The sequence below is a fragment of the Bos grunniens genome, chromosome 14 (assembly GCF_055505025.1).
Source record: "Bos grunniens cultivar Pamir isolate PY7600 chromosome 14, Bosgru_T2T1.0, whole genome shotgun sequence".
Lineage (NCBI taxonomy): Eukaryota > Metazoa > Chordata > Mammalia > Artiodactyla > Bovidae > Bos > Bos grunniens.
Window position 1 is genome coordinate 15,695,340 of NC_141178.1, and position 10,843 is coordinate 15,706,182.

Consider the following 10,843-nt stretch of genomic DNA (forward strand, 5'->3'; position numbering starts at 1 on the left):
GGATCTAATTCCCTGATGGGGGATCTGAACCCAGGCCCCCTGCACTGGGAGAGTGGCATCTTAGCCACTAGCCCACCAGGGAAGTCCTATCCCTCCTGCATTATTTTTAATTAGCAAAACAATGCTATTTTTTTTTTCATGAAAGATTTTCAAATTGCCTCACACAATCGTCTCCAAAAGAGAGAACAAATTAAATCTTTCCTGATACAGAATTATTACTGTGTGACTTTAATCGTGTCACTTGTGACAGGGAGAAAGAAAACCACCAGAAGATGGGAGGTGATGGATCAGCCGGTCGCTGCAGATACCGGCATTTCATCCTGTTACTTGACCAAGGAGGTGGGGGAAACGCGGGTTTTCCTTTAGGTGAGCAGTGCCTGCCCTCTGCTGGTGATTCAGAAGTTAGTCACCAAGGCCGAGGGTTTTTCTTCCCAATTTCCCAAAGTGATGAAGAGACGAGAAATATAAAGCCTCCCTTCTGATTGAAAGGAGCTTCCCTAAGGGGTTTCCCTGATAGCTCGGCTGGTAAAGAATCTGCCTTCAATGTAGGTACACCTGGGTTCGATCCCTGGGTTGGGAAGATCCCCTGGAGACGAGAAAGACTACCCACTCCGGTATTCTGGCCTGAAGAATTCCATGGGGTCCCAAAGAGTCGGTCATGACTGAGCGACTTTCACTTTCTGATTGGAAAGCCGTTCGTTTTGAGTCCTCTGTCTGGGTTCTGAATTACTTTAAGCAGAGGAGAGAAAAGTCTGTTGGTCCCCTCTTTCCTGCTTGGGCCAGTAGCACAGCCTGTCCAAGGGGCTGGGAGTGAGATGCGTTTGTTCTGTTAGCAGCAAGGCGGGTGCTTCTGTTTGCAGGCGGGTAAGAAAGCAAGGGTGGGCGGCGCAAGCCACGAGCTCAGTGAGGCCTGGCCCGGCACGCAGCCCGGGAGCCTGAGGCCGGGGCCTCGCGTGCAGGCGCTGCCCGGCTGGGCCGTGAGCCGGCCGGCCTGCACAGAGAGGCCTCCCCGATGCCAGCTGGCGCCCTGGGGGGCTGAGCGGAGGCCGCGCCAGGGCCGCGCTGAGGCGACTGCGGCAGCAAGAGGACGCCCCAAAGGAAGAGCGCTCCACGCCATCCTCCTCCGCCTCTGACGCAGAATTTGATGCTGTGGTTGGATATTCGGCCGACATTATCATGGATGATGATTTCCAGAGGTTACACAGGCATTTCATGGACAAGTACTACCAGGATTAGAAGACATGGAAGGCAATGAGCTCACCTACACGCCTGTTTCTAACAAATACGTTTCTTTGGTAGAAAAGTATATAGAAGCAGGGGTGTGGCGGATTCCCAGATTTAACATGGCGGATTCCCAGATTTAACATGGCGGCTTCAAAGCACCATGAGGATGAAGTGACGTTTTCCACAAGGTGCTCACCATGATGGACTCTCTGGTTTTTAAAGAGATGTTTCTGGACTGTCCAGCCGAAAAAGGTCAGGGACTGGACTTCAGCTGCAGTTTAGTGGTGACTTCATTGTGCAAATCATCCTCTATGCACCTTCCCAGAAGTCTGCCACCCTAGCTCCCACCTCCAGGTAGTGGGATCTTTCTGGGCATCACCAGCCCAGTAGACTGGAGAGGCTTTGAATAATGATATTGGAAGAATTCATCTCGGAAAGACTGACTCTGTTCTGCAACTCTTCATTAATGTTAAGTATTGATGGGTCAGAAGAAAATTACCTGGCGTTCCTGGGACACCCTCTTATCTTCAGTAACCCTAGTACTCCTCCCCAAATGGACACCTCTCAGAGGCTTCTGAGTCTGGCTCCTGCAGCAAGCCCAAGCCTAGCGTTCCACCTGGGGGCCCTTCCCCAGACTACATGTTGGTGTGTCCCTGGGCTTTGTGGGCTAAAGAAGGGTCAGCTAATGAGCACCCACAAGCCAGCTGCACACCTTTATAAATAAAGGTTTACTGGAACCAACACATCCACAACATTTGAAACCTCTAGGTGGCATTGGGGCGGGGGCTCCAAGGAGCTCCAGTCTTTTATGTCTCAGCACAGAAAGAATTCAGCAAGAGGAAAAGTGATTGATAGATAAAAAGTGATTTATTAGAATAGGATCCTTGTGAGGTTTACAAGCAGGTGGGCAAGAGGGTGCCATGCCAAGAACTTAGTGGTGTAGTTTTATATTCCAAAAAAAGTGAGGAGGGCAGAGAAGACCACCTTCTTCTGCATTACTGAGTAGACATCATCAGCTTCTCCTCCAGGTTGGACAGGGGGAATTTTTGTCCCTGTATAGTCAAGCCTGGACTGTCCTGGCGCTATGGAAAAATTATTTCAGATCTCAGCATAATGAGGGTCTTTCATTTTGAAATATCACCTTTCCATAAGTTACTGTTTTTTATGTGTGCAGACCATGCTCCAGGGGTCATTAACTTACTGTGCTCACTGGACAGGATGTGGGTCTCAGGCCACTGTTGCTTTGCTCTTTGGAGGCATGTCCACACTTCTGCTGCCTAGGTTTTGTTGCTAAGCAAGCCTGCTTGGTTATGTGGTTAAGCAAATCTGCTTTCTTTTGGGGGATGGATTTTTTTTTAATTTATTTTTAATTGAAGGATAATTGCTTTATAGTATTGTGCTGGTTTCTACCAAAAACAACATGAATCAGCCACAGGTCTACCTATTTCCCCTCCCACTTGAACATCCCTCCCACCACCCCCTTCATCCCACCCCTCTTTGTTGTCACGGTGTCCCAGCTTGAGTTCCCTGAGTCATACAGCAAATTCCCATTGGCTATCTACTTTACATATGATAATGTATGTTTCCATGTGACTCCATGCATCCCACCCTCTCCTTCCTCCCCACCGCCCCCCACCCCATGTCCATAAGTCTGTTCTCAATGTCTGTGTCTCCATTGCTGCTCTGCGAAGTTTCATCAGTACCATCTTTCTAGATACCATATATGTGTGTTAATATACAATATTTATTTTTGTCTTTCTGACTTACTTCACCCTGTATAATAGGCTCTAGGTTCATCCACCTCATTAGGACTGACTCAAATGCATTCCTTTTTATGGCTGAGTAATATTCCATTGTATATATGTACCACAGCTTCTTTATCCATTCATCTGTTGATGGACATCTAGGTTGTTTTCATGTCCTAGCTATTGTAAATAGAGCTGAAATGAGCATTTTTGTCTTTTCAATTGAAAAATGTCTTTTTCAGTTTTGCAAACCTGCTTTCTTGAGGAACCATTAACTTTCAGGGGTCTCTTACACTTCTTTCTTTACTTACAATCCCCTAATGGGATTAACTATTTAATCACCTATTTTGTCACTCTACTCTGTCCCTACCAACATCATTTGTGTGATGTCTGAGCAGCTTTTGTACTGCACAAGCAGAGTTTGGTCTGCTCTAAGTATGCAACACAAGCTGTATGACTCTCGAAGCCTAAAATATCTCCTAAAATGCCTGTAAAGAAAGCTCCCCAATCCCTGGGTGTAAGGATAGCTGGAGGGGTTATGGTAGGGAAAGCTGTGAAGGGAGATAAAAGGCAGGAAATTGCTGAATCAAACCCCTGAGAAGAATAGCAAAATGGCAGTGTGTAAGTTAGCACTTGGCTCAGCTGCATATAATGGAAAACCCAATCTTAGACTCTAACAAAATAAAGGTGGCATTGCTCTTACATAAAAGCAAGCAAGAGGTTGATAGTCCACGGTTAGTTTGGCAGCTCTGTGATCATCAGGGACCTATTTTTCTGTTGTCTTTCTGTTTCCATCATCTTTAGCAAGAGGTTTTCTTCCTCCAGGTTGTCTAATGGCCCAACATGGCCCTTAGAGCTCCAGTAATTATATCTGTGTTCCCAACAAAGAAAGGATAGGGCAAAAGAATCTACCTACCTTCTACCTAAGTCAACTCCCTTTAAGAAAATGACCTGGATTTCCCACTCTACATTTCATTTCCAACTCACTGGCCACATCAAGCTATAAGAAAAAGGGACATGTGGTCTCCCACAGCACTGTGTTCATGAATCCTTCATATTTTTTCCCACTGAATCCTAGAAGGGGGTATTAGATGTTAACAGGTACACTAGGATGCTCATGTAAGAAATAGATACATCTCCTTGCCCATCTTACTATATTAATATTTTTTCATCTCTCAGATATTTGTTGAGACTCTACTGTGTACCAGACACTGTGCTTGCCCCTGAAATGGTCTCTTTTTCTTTTGTTTGTTTTTTGAATATGTCAGTATTCTTTTTTGTTATTTCAGAAAGTGGAAGGATAGAAGGAAATTTTCAGGATCATCTGAACCAATATATTATTCCATGATTAACACATGTGAGCTCTTTTTCCTTTATGTGTAATTGTTACCAAGTGGTACATGTCTTTAGACAGTATGTCTAAATTCTATGGGTTAAAGTGGTTTTGTGTTATGGTTATTGTAAAGGGAATTTGTCTTATAAAAGCGCTTGTTCACTGTAACTATTTTTCTGATGTTTCTTTCTCCCCACTAGACTATCTACTATTTAAGAATGTCTTTGTGTTTGCTAACTGCAGGTGCTTAACTAAGGTTTGATGAGGGAATGAAAGAATGATCTTCCAGCCTTCGGGCTGAGGATCTTCTGCCTTTATAATTGAACTTGGTGACTATTTCCTATTCTCCTGAGACAGACAACAGAGGTGCCTATAAGACTTACATATCTGCAGAACTTTACAATTTTCCAAGTACTCTCAGTTCAGTTCAGTCGCTCAGCCGTGTCTTGCAACCCGATGAATCACAGCACGCCAGGCCTCCCTGTCCATCACCAACTCCCGGAGTTCACTCAAACTCATGTCCATCCAGTCGATGATGCCATCCAGCCATCTCATCCTCTGTCGTCCCCTTCTCCTCCTCCCCCCAATCCCTCCCAGCATCAGAGTCTTTTCCAATGAGTCAACTCTTCGCATGAGGTGGCCAAGTTTCAGCTTCAGCATCAGTCCTTCCAATGAAAACCCAGGACTGATCTCCTTTAGGATAGACTGGTTGGATCTCCTTGCAGTTCAAAGGACTCTTAAGAGTCTTCTCCAACACCACAGTTCAAAAGCATCAATTCTTTGGTACTCAGCTTTCTTTTTTTTTTTAATTTTATTTTATTTTTAAACTTTACATAATTGTATTAGTTTTGCCAAATATCAAAATGAATCCGCCACAGGTATACATGTGTTCCCCATCCTGAACCCTCCTCCCTCCTCCCTCCCCACACCATCCCTCTGGGTCGTCCCAGTGCACTAGCCCCAAACATCCAGTATCATGCATCGAACCTGGACTGGCATCTCGTTTCATACATGATGTTTTACATGTTTCAATGCCATTCTCCCAAATCTTCCCACCCTCTCCCTCTCCCACACAGTCCATAAGACTGTTCCATACATCAGTGTCTCTTTTGCTGTCTCGTACACAGGGTTATTGTTACCATCTTTCTAAATTCCATATATATGTGTTATTATACTGTATTGGTGTTTTTCCTTCTGGCTTACTTCACTCTGTATAATAGGCTCCAGTTTCATCCACCTCATTAGAACTGATTCAAATGTTTTCTTTTTAATGGCTGATTAATACTCCATTGTGTATATGTACCATAGCTTTCTTATCCATTCATCTGCTGATGGACATCTAGGTTGCTTCCATGTCCTGGCTATTATAAACAGTGCTGTGATGAACATTGGGGTACACATGTCTCTAAGCTTTCTTTATAGTCCAACTCTCACATCCATAAATGACCATGGGAAAAACCATAGCCTTGACTAGACGGACCTTTGTTGGCAAAGTAATATCTCTGCTTTACAATATACTATCTAGGTTGGTCATAACTTTCTTCCAAGGAGTAAGCGTCTTTTAATTTCATGGCTGCAATCACCATCTGCAGTGATTTTGGAGCCCCCAAAAATAAAACCTGACACTGTTTCCACATCTATTTGCCATGAAGTGATAGGACCAGATGCCATGATCTTAGTTTTCTGAATGTTAAGCCAGCTTTTTCACTCTCCTCTTTCACTTTCATCGAGAGGCTTTTTAGTTCACTTTCTACCATTAAGGGTGGTGTCATCTGCATATCTGAGGTTATTGATATTTCTCCCAGCAATCTTGATTCCAGCTTGTGCTTCATCCAGCCCAGTGTTTCTCATGATGTACTCTGCAGGGTGAACGATATACGACCTTGACGTACTCCTTTTCCTATTTGGAACCAGTCTGTTCCATGTCCAGTTCTAACTGTTGCTTCCTGACCTGCATACAGGTTTCTCAAGAGGCAGGTCAGGTGGTCTGGTATTCCCATCTCTTTCAGAATTTTCCACAGTTTATTATGATCCAAGTACTCTAACATACATTAAAAATCATTTTAAGTTTCCATGCTATGTTGCTTCATTCATGTCCAACTCTTTGCGATCCCATGGACTGTAGCCCGCCAGGCTCCTCTGTCCATAGGATTCTCCAGGCAAGAGTACTGGAGTGGGTTGCCATGCCCTCCTCCAGGGAACCTTCCTAACCCAAGGATCAACATCTCTTGAGTCTCCTGCACTGGCAAGCAGGTTCTTTACCACTAGCGCCACCTGGGAAGTCATTTTAAATTTAAATGAATCCAAAAACTACAACTTGATGACAGGAATGGTAACAGGTTTTCCTTTTACACTGACTGTCATTAGGAGAAGTTGTTTCCTTCCTTCCAATTGGTGTACTAAATTGGTCTTTACATGCAGAATTTGAAGGTGTCCATTTCCAAGTGCTAGAAGAAGCATCACTACCTTCTTCAACTGAAGAAAAATCAAGTAGCGAATTTAAACAGCCTCAAAACCAATCCAGGTTGAGACTTAGTAAAAAATTTTAGAACATAAAATACGTGAAGCAGTGGAATGCTTTCCTAAAAGAGGTACAGAATCACCATAAAAATGGTGGTTCCAGAACTACTCTCATCACATAGTTTTCCTATGGGAAAATCTGCAGGAAAATATTTGACCACCAGAGGATGCTCTACCAAAATCCAAAGGCACTCCCTCAGCGAACTCCCTATGAAAAGCTCAGATATGAAAGACCTACCAAGGGCTAGGCTCAAAGCTTTCATGGTTTTTTCCCAACCAATTGTTGGTAAACTGTACTCCACAGAAAAGCACTGTATCTTCGGGTCTCGATTTCCAGATCAGGACACCATTTCTTAGCGGCAGAGAGTCACGTGGGATCAACTTTGCCCCAAACTGGAGTTCTGTGCCAGCTATAACCCTCTTGCTCTAGTGACATCTGCCTTATTGTTGCATCTGCTCATGAATATAGAAATTTACATATGGTTAATTTATGTTTTCCAGTCCTCTTAAGTACATTGATGATGAATAAATCAGAACAATATGAGAACATATGAAGCTGTTACATTTAATTTAGCAATTAATATTTAAGATTAAAGGAACTGTTTATCATTTAGAAACACCAGGATTAATCCTTTTAATTACCATCTGGATTTCTTGCAAATTATTTGATTTGTTTAATCCTTGTTCACTTCCATTTAAAAGCCCTCCGATTTCACTAATTTCACACACTAGATTTTCAGCTAATCGCCTTTAGTTGAAAACAAAACAAAATATAAGGAACTTAGCACTGGAACCACTCTGGTGGTTGAGAAAGGATGTGGGATGGGAGAGACCTACCTTCCAATCCCAATAAGCCACCTGTGGGATCCTGGACAAATCACTTCCCACCTCTAAACCTCATTCTCTTCCCTCATAAAATGAGAGAAGGCTGAATTAGAGCAGAGGACTTTAATTTTTAAGTGAACACATTCTTCTGTAATGGAAGGGGAGTATTCTATCAATGTCCTTACTCTAGGGAGAAGGAAAATGGGTTCCATCTGGATTCACCAAAGTACGGAGGGTTCTCGCTTCCACACTGCACCACCTCTCCAGGCCTCCAGAAGCACACCCCCCATCACGTATGTGGGACAGGTGTTCCAACTGGAGTTGTCCACACGGAGTCAAAGTCATGGGCCCAAGGGTGCTCAGTTAGATGTTTCTGAAACTAAATAGTGGCTTAAGGGAAGGATTTATTTCTCTCCTGCAGAAAGGAAACTGAGTAGCAAGTACCCAATTCTAAAGTAGTTGCCCCCTCTACCTCTCTCTGCTCTGCCATCCTCAGCAAAGTGTCACAACATATCTGGAGCATCTTTGAGTATCATGTCTCCATGTCAGGCAGGAAAAGAAGGTAAAGGTGAGGGCAGAGAGTCCATGCCAGCTGAGTCTGTCCACTTTTATTAGGAAAGCAGTAGCGTTCCTGGAAGCTTTATCCAGTTGAAGATGGAAGACTTTCATTCACATCTCATTGGCCAGAACTCTCTGCATGACCTTGAAGGAAGCCTGGGAATTTTTTGATGGGTGCATTGCCCTCCTGAACCAAACTGGAGATAGAGCAGCAAGGGAAAAGAGGTCAATGGAAATTGAAAAGGCTGATAGCTGCATATGCCACAGAGATGAGAAAGTATTGGGACACAGATGGAGGTCCTCATGCTAGTTATTAGATAACATGCACATGTCTGTCTAAAAGGGAGTTCTTGGGAATTCCCTGGTGGTCCAGTGGTTGGGACTCCATGTTTTCACTGCCAAGGGCCTGGGTTCAATCCCTGGTTGGGGAGCTGGGGTCTCTTGGGCTATGCAGCACAGCCCTTTTTAATTAAAAGGAAGTCCTCACCAGACACCAAGAAATCCATTATCAAAACTCCTTGTTGGGGATGTAGCGCTCACTCCAATGGAGACGTGACTCCTTTGGGACCCAACACAGGGAGCCATTCATCAATGGCTCATAAGCCAGGGGAGCCTGGCAGTCACTAGAAGCTGACTGACTCTGCATCTGTCAGAGTCTAGTACCTCACTCAGGCCCCAGAGACCTCCCCACTATTCACGACCCTGCTTACTCCCCTCCCAGCGCTGAGTCCTTCCTCAGGCAGAAGTCTTTGCCTTTCCTCATTTCCCAAATCTCTAGTCTATGCACAGGAATCTGTCCTTTTGGAAGCCCAGGCCTTTGAAATTTACAACCAAAGAATGCTTTCTTTTCTTTGTCCCTCTGTTTTCTCTGAATCATCTTTTCCTAAGGCAATGAACACAGAAAGTATGCTCACCAAATGGGTCTAGGAGCCAGGGGTATAAAGAAACACCAGAAACAAAAAAACAACTTAGATTTTAAAATATCATCCCTCTGTTCTTCATGTGAAATCTCATCCAGAAAGCCAAAATGTAAGAGAGATAAAAACTAACCCATGTGGTTAAGGGGTGGGTGGGAGATGGGAGGGCCCCAGGGCCCTCCCCATGAGACCTAAGAGAAGTCAGCCAAGCAAAGTTTGAAAATTCACCAAACTGGAAAATCTCTATGGTCTCTTCCAGCCTGAAAGTTCTATGATTCAAAGTTAAAGAGCAAACATTTAGTCTATTTTCCCAAAACTTGAAAATAGTCCCACATAATGAGTGTGACAAATGAAATAAAGGATGATTAATGCGGGCATGTTCCCAGCCTTTCCTTAATCCTGACCCTACTCTTTGGCTTGTTGTGGGATTTACAGCTGAGTAGCGTTTTGTGATGGTGAAGGAAAGGGAAGCCTGGCGCGCTGCAGTCCATGGTGTCACCAAGAGCTGGACACGACTGAGCAGCTGAACAACAACAGAGGGTTTTGTGATGAGGAACCAGCATGGAAAAGTGAGAAACAAGAGGAGACACTCCGTCAAAAAGTTAAACAAGAAGTAATACATGTTGTTGATGTTTAACAGAAAACAACAAAATTCTGTAAAGCAATCGCCCTTCAGTTAAAAAATAGATTTTTTTAAAAAGCCAAAAAAAGGCTATATACCCAACAACTGTACTCCTAGATATAGACACAAAACAATTGAAAACAGATACTCAAACAGACCTTGTACATTCATGTTCATAGCACCACTCTTCACAATAGCTGAAGGTTAAAAACAACCTAAATGTCCATCAACAGATGAATGGATAAATAGATTGCGGTACATCGATACATACCATGGGATGTTATTCAGCCATCAAAAAGATACACTGCAGATACATGCTGGGAGAATCTCAAAAACATGCCAGTAGAAAGGTAAATGAGACACAAAAGGCCACGTATTGTAAGATTTCATGTATATGAAATATCCAGAATAGGTGACTCCATAGAGACAGAAAGCAGATTGGGCAATGCCAGGGGGCTGGGGGAGGGGACAGTGGGGAGTGGCTGCCTCATGGGTACCCGGTTTGGGAGGATGAAATATTTCAGAGGTGGAAGTCCCATAATGAGTCCCACACTCATTATGTGAGTCCCTGGGTTGGGTCCCAAAGGAGTCAAGTCTCCCACAGACTTTCAGAGGTAGTGGTTGCACAATATTATAAATTTATTTATTAAATACCACTTAATTCACCTGAAAATGGTTAATTTTATGTTTTGTGAATTTCATCTCAGTTTTTTTTTTTTAAGTCAGTTGAAGAAAAATCATAAGAGACAGTATCAGGGAACATTTGCAGGGAGAGGGTTTGAGGGCTGAGGAAGGAACAACCGTGAGTATGGGGGTGGTGGACAGTGGAAAGTTGCTGGCCACTTTCTGTCCCTTCCTCATCCCTGAAGTCCACGTGAAGGACTCTAGTACTGTTACAGTCAAGAGCACAAGTTCTGGAACCAGACTGCTCGGCTTTAAATCCCAGTCCTATCATAGACTAACTGTGACCTTGGGCAGCATTCTTAGCCTCTCCGTACCTCAGTTTCCTCATCTGTACCTAGGAGACAATAATAACACTTAGTTCATAGGAGTTGTTAAAAGGGTAAATTAATTAATCTATACAAAATACTTATTCTGA

General features: G+C 43.7%; 1 pseudogene across 1 annotated transcript; it reads left to right on the forward strand.

Moving 5' to 3' along the window:
- The first annotated feature begins 282 nt into the window (after nt 1-282).
- Nucleotides 283-1,965, forward strand: LOC147359087 (ADP-ribosylation factor-like protein 2-binding protein pseudogene; annotated as a pseudogene). The gene is made up of 2 exons (XR_015141356.1): nt 283-339; nt 1,000-1,965. The product of XR_015141356.1 is annotated as an ADP-ribosylation factor-like protein 2-binding protein pseudogene (transcript).
- The last annotated feature ends 8,878 nt before the right edge of the window (nt 1,966-10,843 follow it).